Source organism: Pinus tabuliformis, chromosome 2_2 (assembly GCF_031772625.1).
Source record: "Pinus tabuliformis cultivar Carrire ecotype Pingquan chromosome 2_2, CPIR1, whole genome shotgun sequence".
Lineage (NCBI taxonomy): Eukaryota > Viridiplantae > Streptophyta > Pinopsida > Pinales > Pinaceae > Pinus > Pinus tabuliformis.
Genome location: NC_142300.1, coordinates 628,785,798 through 628,802,833, shown reverse-complemented (window position 1 = coordinate 628,802,833; position 17,036 = coordinate 628,785,798).

Below are 17,036 nucleotides of genomic sequence, written 5' to 3'. Positions count from 1 at the left end.
GACCTACAAATTCATTTGAGCAAACTAGGAGGACAATCTCAGCATAAAAGAACCGAGTTGTAAGTGATTGGAGCCTTAACACAATTTTGGTTAGAAAATTACCTTTTCGAAGCTGTTTATGGATGAATTATGTCAAATATATGTGACCTATTGGCATAAGATGAAGGTGTGAAGAAATCGCAAGAAGAATATTTTTTTTGAAAAAACTGTGTTTTTTTATTCACACAGCAGTTTCGTAGCACGCTACGAAACTGCTGTAGCTGCATATTATGACTTGATGGACCAATTTTGAGAGACAAAAAGTAAAAATTTATGAAGAAGGTTTTCTGAAAGGGAGTATTTACAAGTTTTAAACATCCAGAAAGGGAAAAACAAGTAGCAAAAGGTCGAAGACAAGAATAAAAATGAAACTCTAAAAAGGAGGGACTTTGTCTCCTAGTTTTTACCAGTCAACTTCTAGAAGAGTTTCTGACCAGTGGAAAACTCCTCTCTAAAAAGTGAAAGAGGTTTTCATTCCTAAGATACTGAAGTACAAAGGTATCTTCTACTTTCTTCAAATCCATTATGATCTTGGAGAAATTAAGGACCAAACTTGCGCTACGAAACTGCTATAGGTGCAGTTTTTCACAAGCATATTTCTCTGTTTTACACCTGTTTTTCAAAGACACATTCTGGGTGGTAGGAAAGGTGTTTCAAAAAAACAAGAGAGTTTTTTGTTCAGCACGGATTTTTTCACAAAATCCTCCTTCAAGTTTTCCAAATACAGTTTTTATGAGAAGTTATGAGCTCTGTCCCAAGACCTATTTTTCAGCCAGAACAGAGCAAGGGACAATCTCCTAGTTTCTAGGAACAACAAAAGGATGAGTCATCATGGGCCAGCTGGAAGGTTATGAGCACCATCAAATTCGACTTCATGGAGTTATAGGTGTCAAATAATGCTTTAAATTTTTAGATAAGGTTGTTTTATTCATAATAAGGAGTTACACTCCTAGTTGTATTATGTCTCTAGGACTCCTAGTTAGCTGTCTTTTGTATTAAATAGTTATTTTAAGTGTCAATATGTGGCAAATTAGGAGGAATTAAAATTCCCCTCATGCTGGAGGAAGGAATCTATATGAACTCTATATATAGGAGAGAGATAAATGTACTCAGGGTTGGAAATTTTCAGAGAAAGACTCATATTGTGCCATTATAGAAGATTATGTTTTTATGAATGCAGACTTTGGCTTTACTTCTCAGGATTCAGAAGGAGTTCAATGGTGGCTTGTTTATGTTTGTCCTTATTTACTTATGTGTGGTAGCATGAATTTATGATACTTATAACTCATTGACATGCTCTAACTTCCTTCATACATTTATGGACTGTGTTTTCCTACATGTCTCTATGTGTTAACTTATATATTGAACTGTTGATGCCCTGACTTCCATGTTTAGCTGATACTGCTATCATATTAAGCTTTTCTAACTCCATAAGCCCAATGGATACTTTCTAATGGTGTTTCAATATCTTATATTTGTTCATTTGTTTCATAGAGTTAGCCGTCTTATTCATTATCCAAATATTTAATCTTTTGAGAGAGCCCTCTCAAGTTGAGGAGGCTAAGCCTCAGCCTAAAGTAGGTTTGAAATAGTTACTTAAAGCCTACCTGATCAGTAGCCTATCAGGGTCTGGTTTTGAGATAACAGAGGTCATGGATAATGTCAAAGGATCTATTACTAAACCAGTGAAAGGATATGTTGAAGCACTTGAAAATTTTATGAAAGGGGAAGTTATGGCTCAAAGGATTCTCATAGAATCAATTAAGGATCCCCTCATTCCATATGTATCAAAACTAAAAAATTCAAAAGAAATATATAACAAACTAGTAGAGTTTCATTCTGTAAGCACTGTAAGAGAAGTTATCTCACTAAGGCAAGAACTCTACAAGCTAAAAATGTCAAAAGAGAAAGGAATCACCTCATACTTTATGAGGATATCTAGAATCGAGGATCAACTTCAAGATCTGGGAAAAGTGATGTCTTTTATAGAAATGACTACAATAGTACTAAATGCACTACCAAATGAGTGGGGTAACTTTACTTCAATTATTTATGGGAAGAAATAAGCTACTCCATTCCAGGGTCTATGGTCACTATGCAAGATTGAATAATACAGGCTAAAGGAAAAATCTGATGTAGGATCAAGTGAGCAAAATCAAGCATATGTTACAATGACAAAAAGAAAGGGAAATTTTGGAAAGTTTGGTCCACAGAAAAAGAAGAAGATGGCTAATATTCAATGCTATTTACGTTAATAATATGGCCATTACAAGAGAGATTGTCCTAAGACCGAGAAGGAAAATAACAAGAGAGGAAGAGAAGAAGCCCATATTACCGAAGAAGCTGAGGAAGCTGAAAAGAAGAAATACAAGAAAGAGGAAGTAAAATATCTCTATTATGATTGAGATATTATTCCTCACCTATTTCCTTTCAAGTTCCTATTTTCAATTTTTTCTATTCCAACATATGGCTATCATGATTCACTAAGGAAAATGATAGGATGCATCGAGACATCATTGCAGTATTAGAAGCAAGATATCGTGACATCATCATAGAGAATCATGAAATATGGTTGAAATATAATTATATGTATGTTTATAGCTCTTGGTAACCTCATTAGAAGCATAAGTGGCACTTATGGGAAAATGGAGAAAAATTCATCTAGCACAAAGCTCATCATACACCAATCGAAAGGAAACATTTTCTAAGGATACTTAAGATCCTCTATTGGAATCTTCATATGAAGGTCCACCAATCAAAAGGAAGCAAGGGTTTCATTAATAATTCCAATAGAGGAAATTCCACCAATCAAAAGGAAGCAAGGGTTTCATAAAAAAATTTGACTTGTGGAATTCATGGGATGATGATATGATGACAAAAGTGGTGTAGCAGATCTAGGGATAGAAGTTCTTTCAATCAAGGAAGTTGTTAAAAGGAAGTCTAAGATGACCTAAAGGAAAATTAGGTATGTATGCTTGTATTTGATATTGTAGAGTCATGTCATATGGTTGTAGGTAACATGGATAAAATCTCTATCATGAGAGCATGATCAAAATAAAGGATCTCCCTCTTTGAAAGGGTGTAGGATGGAATGGGTCACACATTGATAAGATGAATTCAAATAATATGTCCTCATATGAAATATGAGGTGGTTGACAATGATTGGAGGAACTCTGATTGGAAATTCCTGGGAATGAAAAATGTGTGAAGAATGAAAGGAAGAGATCATGAAATACGCAACTATGGATAAAGGAAATCAACATCCGAGGAATGAAAAATTTGTCTAGGATATTTCCATGAAAGATATAAATACTCTGATGAAGTCTGAAAAAAAAGATACCCTTGGCAATATATATATCTTTCGGAGATGTGTCAATGTGTATGCAAGATGCTGATGTGAACTAGGAGATGTCAAGATGAGATACCATCACAAAGGTAATTTTAATTTAATATTTTGTTCGTACACAGATTGTTCCCACATATAAACAATTGGTCACACATTCACTGAGGGTGGTGTACTCCTCCCACTCTAGGTGTAACTGTTGGTCTTGAGCACACCACAAGGGGTAACCCTTTCATATAATTGTCAGACTTTAAATATATGAATAACATAAGACCAGATGAAAATGTTTTAGTCGTAGTAGATAATAGTGGCATCCACAGGAGGAAGGAAATCATTTGACAATATACAATTCTGAAGCCAAATTCCCAATGAAAAAAACAACAATAATAAAATAGCATGATAATGAAAGAGTGAAGATTAGAGAAGTGAGAATATAAAGCAAGAGAAAAATAAAAACATTGAATTTAAAACAAGGTTTCCCTTTGGTTAAATGAAAACATGTGTGCCAGGTACAGGCATGTTTATCCTACCCTATGCTAAATAACAGTTAATATTATATATCGGGACTGATACTCACACAAGATAAAAATGAGGGAATCTGATAGAACAATGTACACTATAAGAAATATAGGAATGCATTAACATAATAATAAAACATCCAAATTTGTAATCACTGTAAAGCATGGATTATATCAAGAAGAGATAAACATTCAATCAAAAATAACCCAGGATAACTCGTGTAGTTATTGTGTCGATAGTATCTATATTAGAACACAACACTAAAGGTTTAAAATATAAATGAGATCAAGCCTCTGATTTAATGGTTGTAATCGCAATTTTGAATAACATATGAAATTGAAACAAACAAATAAAAATTTCTAGAAATAGTTTTCAAAATTAATAATGAAAGGTGTGTATCAATTATAAGCAGTTTTTAGTATTTGCAAAAGTTTCTTTCGTACTGCTAACAACCCCCCATAATGGGAAACATGTTTTTAAATAGTTGTTTTTATGATAATTGTCTAATAATTGTTTTGACAATAGACAATAAAAATAAAATAAATAAAGTAAAATAAAACATGATAATGAAATGATTTAAATGTGGTTTCGCCTTTGCGGTTTTGATGACTTAGACTTTTTAGTTAGCCCTAAGGAAGATAGTGCGTGTGCTTCATGTATTTTGTTAGTTAATTCTGTTGGAAATAATACTGAGAGGGGGGGTGAATCAGTATTATCAGATCAATAAAACTTTTTCAATGCTCAGAAACATATACGCTACTTCAGTTAAGTGAACCAGCGTGTACACGCTACTGTGTCTAAGGAAAACAGCGTATAACCAGAAAACTTATAATTCAGTCAGTTTATCTTCAGTTAAGTGCATCAGGTCATTATTCACCATATTAAGAGTAAATAGATGCAGTATAACAGAACGGATCATCACACAAAAGCCACACACATGAACACCATGATATATGTGTAGAGCATTGGAAAGGTATGTTTTGATGCATAATTTAGTGATGTTTCAAGCAATGTTTGTAATCTTTTCTTTGTTATAAAGTAAGAAGAATGTAATAAGAATGAGCACGAATGACCAATTACTAATAATTGTCTTCTCTATGCAGAAAATGACAAAAGGAGGAAGACGCAGTGCAAAACTAGAGTTCCATGAGGAGATAACGGTTGTCCCTTCGAAACTAACTAAAGTCCAGACTAGGGCAAGCAAATCTCGGCAAATCAATCTGGGACGAGATAAGGAGCTGCCAGTTCGGAAGACTAGGCAAAGAAAAGAGAGGAGTTAACAGCTTAACAGATCCCTCAGGATCTCTGATCCTGAGGGATCGTTACTTTCAATTATTTTGTTGTCTGGTTAACTCCGCCATTACTAGTATAAAGAGGGTAGCATTGAAGACTTGAGGGACTCTGGTTTTTATCTTGTATCCTTATTTTCTGTTTACAGACTTCACAGTCAGCTGGAACCCAGACTATCGAGTCTCTTTGAGACTTAGTTTTTGTTGTACTATCGTTGATGCGTTAATATAATATCTTTGGTATTATTTTTCCTCTGCGTCTGAAGTAAATTCTGGCGGTGTGCCATTGGAAGTTAAGGGCCCGGCTCCAACGGACACTGGCTGATTGTATCATTACAGTTTGGCTTTGTGTGGTTTGTTTATCATTCTTAATAATTTGACATCTTTCACATGCTGTTCTATATTCAGTCATCAGTAGTTTTCTGATTGTAAATCTTTATAACAAGTTCACATCATATTTCCAGAATTGGTCAAATAACGATTGTTCTGAGTTGTTCACTTTTGTTACAAAATTTATAAGTGGAATGCTTTAGCTACATATAGTTGGAGTGACGATCATAAGAAAAGGGAATTAGTGCTGAAGGTGGACTCTTGGTGATCATGTCAGATTATCTGTACATATGATTGACGTTTCCTGTTTATTTGATTTAGTTGTCTACTTTTATATATGATTGATGTTTCCTGTTTATGATGGTTTGTTGTTCCATTTGGTTAAGCTGTTTACTTGTATAAAAGATTGCTCTGTCTTTGTGTATAAGTTGATGTAAAGGATTGAGAGTGTTGAGCTCGCGAGACTTAGTTTCTTTACTGCTGTTCCATTTCTGCATTGCTGTTCCATTTTACTTTCCTGTTGTTCCTTTTTACTCGCATTCATTGGTTTGGTGTGAGAGGAGGATCAAGGCTGTCGTGAGACACAGCAAACGCTACTATGCTCCCAGATCCATGATCCATACTCTAAGTTCTTTTCTTTCAAACAGTTTCTAGAGGGATGGGTTATTACTTCCGCACCCTCGACTGGTAAAGTTGCTGCGTGTAATTCCTTTCTGCAAAAGTAATCTAGTCATAGTTTAGCATCCGTTTACTCTTGTATTTCTTAGGCCTATACTACGAAGCATTACTCTGACAAATAGCCTCAAATTGAGATACCCTTTGCAATAACAAAACGCTCCCGGATTGACTTGTAATGTGAGATAACTAGAGGTGAAAAAGGCCGTTGTTACAGCTCTACATTTTGGCGTCGTTGCCGGGGAAGGGTATAGCCATTTGTCTTTTAAACAGGGTAGTGTGCGAATCTGCTAGGGGAGAGTTGGATTTTAAAAACGAAAGCTAAGAACCTGCGTATGGAGCATGTAAAAGCCCTGCTCCACCGTCCGCTTTCCTAGCAGAATTGATTGGTTAAATAGGATTTAGCAGTTTAATTGGAGTGCATGACTAAGAAGAAAAGGTTAGAGAAAGATCAAAAGCCTCCATCCAAAGCCAAGGGGCCGGTGACCCTTGGATGAATGACCTTCATAGACGAAATCTATAAGAAAGCCGACTCTCAGCCATCGGTAGGCTATAAGAAAGTCAATTCTAAACAGCCTACTAGTTCCCTTCAGGCCTCGAGATCACCATCTGAAGCCTTTGCTGAAGTGCACAGTCAAACAGAGGAGCAGGATTTTCAAGAAATTGAAAATTTGACTCCTGGACCATTGCACGAAGGGACCCAAAGTAACCTTTGTGAAGGATAAGGGGAAACATTGGAAATCGCGGAACCTAGATCTCCTATTGAATTAAGCCAGCCTTTAAATAGCCCGGACAAGGGAAGCGCTGTAAAAATCCTTGTTGAAGGAATCCATTCACCGCAGACAGTTGGGGCCATTATCATCCCTGATCAAGGGAGTGGTGTCAAGAAAATCCCTGTTAAGACTACCCCTCCTCAACCAAGGAACACTCTCTTGGAAATTCCAGAAGATTACTGGCATATATTTGATCCCATGGCACAGAATCAACCAAACACCTAGACCTCCACATTGCAATATCCGATAGTAGATTCTGAAGCAAATGCGCCCATGAAATCCATCCCTCTCTAGCATATCCCCACATTTCATGGCCTTAAATCAGAAGATCCGGACGCATTCTTGTTCGACTTTGATGTATTATGTAGAGGATACGATTACACCAAACGAGACCCTAGAAGAATATGTGGAACGTTTCCAATATAACTTGCAAAGATCCCCTTATGCATTGCTACCTCTGCCTGATAACGTGTTGAAAACTGCATTAATTAGAGGTATGAAAGAACAATGGATCAAAACGTTAAACATTATGGGGAAAGGAGACATTTATCAGGAAAATTTTGCTGATATTATTGATCTGTGTATCAGGAGCTCAAGAGGCAGCACGAGGATAAAACCAGCAGAATATGATCGCTTCACTAGAGATAACAGAACATCAACAAAGGGAGTAAAACGGGTCGAACTTGGAAATTTGCTAGAAAATTTTAAAACTGATATCCTGGGAACATTAACTACTCAACTTGATATTGTGCAGGCTAAACAGAGGCAAGCCGTGGTGGAGCAGAATCTAGCAGTTTTATGCCCACGATGCAGGAAGAAACACAGCCACAAGGAATGCCCGCTGGATACAGTCCAAATATGTGCTATCTGTACCAAGGACCACCTGACCGAAAGCTGCCCCTCACTTCCTAGTTTGAAGGCAGTATACAAAGAAGCAGAAGAGGAGCCAGAATCAGCATATTTTATTAACCAGCGTCGTCAACGGCAGCCTAGGCAATCAGGTATGTTTTCAGACCCCTCCTCTTCTTTTCAACCCCCGCAGTTCAATACCCATCAACAGAATATGTGGCAAAACCAGTCTCAACCCCCATTTTCAAATTGGTCACCTCAAATGTTTCCTACTCCTAATCCTTGGATGTCCCAATTTGGTTGGCCAAACTGCCCTTATCCTCCACCGTATTTGCAGAATAATTCATATCCTCCGCAGTGGACCCCCTCCACTTCGCAAAGCTCATCATGGCAGACAAGCTGGCCAAGATCGACATATCAGCCAGCAGGATCAAGTCCATTCCCTCAACCGACTCTGCCAGCCTTACAACAAAACCCCCAGCCTAATCTGAGACCGCATCTCCTAGCCCAACCCAACCCTAATCCAAATAATAGACCAGTTCAATCTCTTCAAATTATAGAATCCTCAGAAATTGAATCTAATCTGCGGGAGTGCAACGATCTTCAGTTAAGATCTGGGCGAATAATAGAAACTGAGGGACATAGAACAAATCACATTGAAGATCAGTTACCTATAGAACAGCCATCATAACAGGAAGATGTAAATAAAGACCAGGCTCATCAACAAGTAATTACATCTCCTCCACCATTCCCAGAACGATTAGCCATTCCACGACCAACACAATATCCAGACTTTGATATTCTGGGAGAACTACAAAATTTGTATATAAGAATTCCATTTCTTCAAGCTATACAGGATATCCCCATATATGCAAAAACCATAAAGGACCTGTGTAGCAGAAAACCAAAAAGAAATGTAACTTCTAACCCGAGAGTCCAGGTAGTCGGCACCTTATCCGACCTCCTATCAGGAAAAGAAACACCAGTTAAATACGAGGACCCTGGGAACCCAATTGTCACTGTTCAAATTTATGGACAGACCTTGAGCAACGTTTTAGTTGATCTAGGGGCTGCAATTAACATCCTGACAACATCAGCTTGCCAAAAACTCGGAATTACATCGGTAGAACCTACCTCCACTTTGTTAGAACTAGCTGACCGATCAGTAATTAGACCAGAAGGCACCCTGTATGATGTCATGGTTTCAGTAGATTCCTGGGAATACCCGACCGACTTCCTGATAATTAATCCGAGAACCTGACTAGATGGACATCCGCTAATTCTACGTAGACCGTGGCTCGCTACTGCTGACGCCTACATTGGTTGCAGGCAGGGAAACATGACCATAACCAGAGGGCCGGATATCAAAAATTTAATTTTGTACCCTCCAGCTCAGCCAAGCATCACGATGATGAAAGCCAACCTGCGCCCTGCCTCATATATCACAGACAACATTAGACCTCCATTAACAGTCCAGGAAGCGCTAGATTTCAAAGATCAAACCGAAGATGATGCCATTAATAAATTCATTAACCAAACAAAATCCACCTCGTATACACAATGTTTTATGATAAAGGCGGAATTTGACAATGAATTAGAAGAGGATCCCCTGAAGAACGAACATGCCCAAAATATACCGGTGACTTCTGTCGCTAATAGCAAAGTGGTGCAAATTGAACCAGGGAAAACTTTAAATATTAACGCTAATCTGACACCAGAACAAGAGACAAAACTCATCCAGCTCTTACGAAAGTATCAGGAGGCATTTGCATGGGACTATCCCGATATGAAAGGGATTGACCCCCAGCTATGTACACATCATATTTATATTAAAAAAGATGCAAGACCTGTTCGACAACCGCAAAGAAGACTCAATCCCCATTTAAAAGATGTTGTAAAAGATGAGCTTCAGAAACTTTTAGATGTTGATTTCATTTATCCTATTTCTGACAGCAAATGGGTCTCCCCACTGGTGGTAGTACCTAAAAAGAACGGGAAATGGAGGATCTGTGTGGATTACAGAGAATTAAACAAAGCCACACAAAAAGATCATTTCCCTCTTCCGTTTATAGACCAGGTACTGGACACCTTAGCAGGCAAGAAATTTTTCTCTTTCCTGGATGGCTTCAGCGGATACATTCAGATTCAGATTGCCCCTGAAGACCAGGACAAGACTACCTTTACTTGCCCCTGGGGAACGTTCGCTTATCGAGTCTTACCTTTTGGTTTATGTAATGCTCCAGCCACATTCCAAAGGGCTGTTCTTATCATCTTTGCAGATCTAATTAATGATGGATTGGAAGTCTACATGGATGATTTCACACCATATGGAGAGGACTTTGATCCAGCTCTAGATACTCTCGAAAAAGTCCTACAGCGCTGCATCGCTACCAGACTCTGCTTGAGTCACGAAAAGTGTTACATGATGATGACTGAAGGACTCATTCTGGGACACTATATTTCAGCAGCTGGTATTCAGGTAGACCCGGCTAAAATTCAAATACTTTTGCTTATTCCAACCCCCACTAATCAGACAGAGGTACGGAGTTTTCTTGGTTTTTCTGGCTATTATAGACTATTCATACAACATTATTCACATATTGCCGCACCTTTACATGCATTAACTGGAAATGTTGACTTCTTATGGACAGAGAAATGTGATCGGGCCTTCAAAGAACTAAAGAGGCTGGTATCTACAGCTCCAGTTCTCTGAGGACCTAATTGGAATTTACCATTCCAAATTTCAACCGACGCCTCAAACACAGCAATCGGTGCAGTTCTGGGCCAAGAAGAGGATAAAAAACCATACGCCATCTATTATATCAGCAAGAATTTGGTTCCAGCTGAATTAAATTACACTGTCACCGAAAAATAATTTTTAGCTGCGATACACGCTGTTAATAAATTTAGACACTATATTACAGGCTATCCTGTTATTTTGTATACAGACCATTCTGCTATTAAGTACTTAGAAAACAAGCCTGTTACAAATGGAAGAGTAACCAGGTGGTTGATCTTGTTGCAGGAGTTCGACATTACAATCAGAAATCGACCGGGGAAGGAGAATCTTGTAGCCGATTTCCTCTCACGAATACCAAAGTCAGTTGAAGCAGCAGCAGTCGAGGACCAATTTCCAGACGAACACTTATTCGCTGTCGCTGTTCAGACTCCATGGTACGCTGATGTTGCTAATTATCTTAGAGTAGGTAAGCTTCCAAAACATTTAACTCCCAATGAACGGAAACAAATTGTTCAGGGAAGCAATCGATTTTCGTGGGTTGGGGGCTATTTGTTTCACACAGGAGCATATATGGAAATCAGAAGATGTATCCGGGAGGACGAAATCTTTGATATTCTGAAAGCCTGCCATGACGGGCCATGTGGAGGACACTTTGCTGAAAAAAGAACAGCACACAAGGTACTACAAACGGGATATTACTGGCCTACAATTTTCAAAGATGCGAAAAAATTTGTCCAGGCCTGTGATAGTTGTCAGCGTGCAGGACGACCTGGTCCAGCCGACGAAATGCCTTTGCGGCCCCAATTAGTAATCGAACCTTTCGAACGCTGGGCTCTGGACTTCGTCGACCCCATCAGCCCGCCATCAAATCAAAGAACCTACATTTTGGTAGCAACTGAATATGTTACCAAATGGGTTGAAGCGGAGGCATTGATTAGAGCTACAGAAGATTCGGTAATACAGTTCTTGCTCCATTTGTTTGTACGATATGGTCTCCCAAGGGAAGTAATTACAGACAGAGGACCACAATTTGTAGGACACAAATTAGCTACAACACTCAATAATTATCATGTCCAGCATAAAATTACTACCCCATACCATCCTCAGGCAAATGGGCAAGTGGAGAGCAGCAATAAGGTAATAGAGTCGATTTTGACAAAAACAATTGCCTCACATCGGTGTGATTGGGCCTCCCGATTACCTGAGGCATTGTGGGCTTATCGAACCACATGGAGAAGCACCACCGGCTACTCACCATATCACTTAGTGTTTGGAAAGCAGCCCATTTTTCCTATAGAATTCGAAATCCAGACACTGCGAACGGCCCAAGAAGTTGGATTGGATTTAAGTGAAGCACAGAAAAACCGATTACACCAAATTAATGAATTAGATGAAATAAGGCTCTTTGCATTACAGAATATAGCACTCATTCAACAGCAGTGAGCCAAATGGCATGATGCGCTTATCAAAAACAAGATATTTCATGAAGGAGACTGGGCTCTGTTATATGATTCTAGATTTCAGGATTTCCTGGGGAAGCTTCAGACTCGTTGGTTGGGACCATATGAGATTCAAAAAGTCCATGACAATGGGACCCTTACACTGACCACAATCGATGGGTCTGGATATACATTTAAGGTAAACGGTCATCGAGTTCATCTGTATCACAAACCGCTCACTCGGGAATATTTTTGTGAGCAGCTACGCCAAGATACTAACATTGAGATTATGGGCGAGGAAGCAAAAACTTCCTCACCTATAGATCAGTAAGAATTTACTTTTCATTATCACATTTTGTATATAAAATTGTAAATTTTGTATATATGTTTTTTAGTATTTGTGTGTGTTGTTCCTTTTCAAAAGGAACAACACCTTTGGGTTTTTGTTGTTCCCTTTCCAAAAGGAACAACACTTTTGCGTTCTGCTGTTCCTTTTCAAAAGGAACAACACTTGTGTGTTTTTTCTGTTCCTTTTCAAAAAGGAACATCACCTTTTCGTTTTGCTGTTCCTTTTCAAAAGGAACAACACTTGTGTGTTTCTGATGTTTGTTTTCAAAAAGGAACATCACTTTTGCGTTCTGCTGTTCCTTTTCAAAAGGAACAACACTTGTGTGTTTTTGCTGTTCCTTTTTCAAAAAGGAACAACACCTCTACGTTTTGCTGTTCCTTTTCAAAAGGAACAACACTTGTGTGTTTCTGTTGTTCCTTTTCAAAAGGAACAGCACTTGTGCGTTTTTGCTGTTCCTTTTCAAAAGGAACAACACCTTTGCGTTTTGCTGTTCCTTTTCAAAAGGAACAGCGCTAGTGTGTTTTTGTTGTTTCTTTTCAAAAAGGAACAACACTTTTGCTGTGTGTTTTGCTGTTCCTTTTCAAAAAGGAACAACACTTTTGCGTTTTGTTGTTCCTTTTCAAAAGGAACAGCATTGGTGTGTTTTTGTTGTTCCTTTTCAAAAAAGGAACAACACTGTTTGCGTTTTTACTGTCCCTTTTCAAAAGGAACAGAACTCGTGTGTTTTTGCTATTCCTTCTCAAAAGGAACAGCATTTGTGTGTTTGAACAGAACTTGAGTTTTTTTGTTGTTCCTTTTCAAAAGGAACATCACGTTTGGGTTTTTGCTGCTCCTTTTGAAAAGGAAGCAGCATTTGTGTGTTTTTGCTGATTTTTTAAGGCAATGCATCAAATGAACCCCTCCTCACCCTTCCTTTTAAAAACAAAAGGATGTGTTGTCCATCCTCTCTCCAAGGTCATAAGTAGCAGCTATACCTTTATGCAATGAATATAAAAGTCAGGTGTTATGAAACTAGCTCACAAAAAGATAGAAAAGAGAGATCCACGCCTTAGAATTCAGCCTCTTCGAGGGGGCAACCTCCTTTACATTACATAAATGAACAATTCTTGGATGATATAAATGAAAATACCTCCTTTCTATATATAGGAGTCTAAGTGGTCCCAATACAATCAAAGCCTACATAACAATAATATTGTAGGGCACAACAATAACAATAGTGGGCTTCTATGTGGCACAATAGTAACAATATGGGCACTACATGGGTACATCAATATAAATAAGGGGTATAACTACAATAGTAATGGGGTAATCACTAGTATTATAGGGACCCAACATGCCCCTCTCCTTCAAAAAAGTGTTGTCCTCAACGCTTGAGTAGTTCAGGATACTTCTGCATAAAATTCTCGTCCTCCCATGTGGAATCTTCAGCGGATAAGTTCTTCCACTTGATAAGGTACTCTGAAATTGATCGATTTCGTAGCTGTCAAGTTCTTGTTTGTTGGAAATAATACTGAGAGGGGGGGTGAATCAGTATTATCAGATCAATCATACTTTTTTTAATTTCATACTCAGAAACATATACGCTACTTCAATTATGTGAACCTGCGTGTACACGCTACTGTGTCTAATGAAACTCGCGTATATCCAAAGATCTTATAATTCAATTAGCTTAATCTTCAGTAAATGCATCAGATCATTATTAAGCATATTAACAGTAAACATGTGCAGAATAACAGAACACATCATCACACAAAAGCCACACACATGAACACCATGATATAAGGTGGAAACCCAATGTGGGTGAAAACCACCTGCTGCAATTTGTCTCTTTCTTCTTTAATGAGAAACTTCTTTTACAATGTACTGGTGCAGTCCTTTACCAGCACGCAGGCTACAACCTGCAGAGGGCTACAACCCTCTTAGCTTTTGTACTAGCCGATCCATTTACTAGTACGTAGGTGCCTACCTACAGAATGCTTCTTTACTCGTTTTCCAGTTGTTGTGGAAGGGAGCTACAACCCCCTGGCTCTTGTACTGGCTGATATGTTTACCAGTACGTAGGTGCCGGCCTACGATCTATGCGGGACCACGTTTCATACATTTTCATACTGGATCCATAAGACAATCATCTTTGTAGTACAACCTGCATCATCAATCACTGAAACACCCAATTCTGAATCACTGTAACCCTGTCAACAACAACCAGACAACATAGCAATAACCAGATCCAGCTCCATATTCAAATATCATACTTCACATTGTATACGCTACTTGGATGAACCCAACCTGCGTGTATACACTCTTTTACCAAAACCAACCCGCGTACAGATCTGTAAATTCAACCTTAAAACTCTGTAGCTATATCAGACATCAAAACATACCCAGATCATAATAATAAACATGCGTCAGTAGATCTAGTCTATCCATAGTCAAACCATATGAAGATAATCATTCCAACCCTTGAGATCTTGTTCCATCATTCATCATCCTCCATATGAGTGAAACCTTGGTTTAGATTACCAACCCATAACCAGCACTTGGATCACACTTCCTTAGATCTTCATCACTCATGCACACTCTCACTCCTTGCTTACCTACCAACCCAATGATCTTCTCCTTATATAGCCTTAGGCCTTGTTCAATACCAAGAGCCAAAACCATAGTAACACAATACCATCAACTTCAAAACTAGGGATCGACACGCCCGTCGAGACACAATGGTCCGAAACCATAGGCACAACTTCCAAGGACTAACTGCCATGGACCAGAGGTACGTTTCCACATACACGTGCTTTTGATGAAGCCAACTAGCGTGTACACGCGACTTGGGCTTAACGAACCTGCGTGTATGAACTTTCTCTTCTTCTTATAGTCTGATCATCAATTCCTTGCTGCTGACCTTCTGTACTATGATTTGTCATCAGTGAGGTTTGCCATCAAGGACAACACTTATCTCATAATGCCAACATTGTTTCTATAACTGCTTCCGGTTCCAATATAATGTTTCCTTCTTCGTCAAGTTCTGGCAATATTGTTTGAATTGGGAGCTTGTCGCCTATAACCTTCTTTAAGCATGAAACATGGAAAACTGGGTGCAATCGAGAAGCTGCAGGAAGCTCCAATTTGTATGCCATAGTACCAATCTTTTGCAACACCTTGTACGGACCATAATACTTTGGTGATAATTTATTATCCTTCTTAGCTTGTTTGAGGGACATTTTCTTATATGGTTGTAGCCGTAGGAATACCCAATCACCTACATCAAAACTTCTTTCACTGCGATGTTGATCTGCCTGTTGTTTCATTCTATTCTGTGCCAACACAAGGTTATCCTTTAAGAGTTGGAGGACTTGTTGTTGATGTTCGATGTGATGTTCCACTGCCTGAACCTTAGAATTTTCTCTTAAATATGATGTGATGGATGGTGGTTGATACCCATAAAGTGCCATAAATGGGGTCATTTTTGTTGCTGTATGAAAGGAAGTGTTATACCACCATTCAGCTAGAGGCAACCATTTGACCCATTGTGTCTGTTTATCAGATACAAAGCAACGAAGATATCCTTCCAAACATTTGTTTACTATCTCAGTTTGCCCATCAGATTGAGGATGATAAGATGAGCTATGAGCTAACTGAGTACCAAGACAAGAAAATAATTCTGTCCAAAAATTTCCAGTGAAAATGGGATCTCTGTCACTTACAATAATCTTTGGGTTTCCATGTAGCTTTTGAATTGTTTCCATAAATGCAGTAGAAACTGTACTGGCTTTAAATGGATGTGATAATGCACAAAAGTGTGCATACTTGGTAAGTCTGTCAACTACCACCATGATGACACTCTTTCCCTCAGACTTGGGTAAACCTGTGATAAAATCCATTGAAACCTCCTCCCAACGTTGGCTTGGAATGGATAAAGGTTGTAATAGACCCGGTGTCTTAATTGTTTCAACTTTATTTTGTTGGCAAACCAAACATTCTGCCACAAACTTTTGAATATCTGATTTAAGGCCATCCCAAAAAAATTCCTTCTTAACCCTGTGGTAAGTTTTTAAAAATCCTGAGTGCCCTCCTAAGGGAGAAGTGTGCAATTCCATAAGAATCTTTTGTTTTAGCTGGGAATTCTTACAGAGGTATAAGCGATCTTTGTACCATAACGAATCATTTTTCCAGCTAAATGTATCAGACGTACTGGAATCTTGTTGTAGCTTTCGAATAAGTGCCCACACTTCTTCATCATTCTTCCATTCCTCCCTTGCTTCATTTATCCAATCTGGTTGGATAATAGAAATGGCGCACAACAATGCTTCCACATCCTCATCCTTCCTTGAGAGTGCATCTGCCACCACATTTTGCTTCCCTTTTTTGTAGATGATTTCAAAGTCATAACCCAACATCTTTGTGACCCACTTTTGTTGCTCTTCAGAGGATAATCTTTGTTCTAAAAAGTATTTAAGGCTATCATGATCTGTTTTTACCTTGAAGTGTCTTCCCATTAGGTAGGGTCGCCATTTCTTAAGTGCATGGAGTATTGCCAACATTTCCTTCTCATAAATAGCTTTTCTTAAAAACTTTCCCTTGATTGGACGACTTTCAAAAGCAATGGGTCTTTCATCTTGCATTAGAACAACACCAATTCCATTTCCTGAAGCATCACATTCCACAATAAAGGTTTTTGTGAAGTCCGGTGTAGC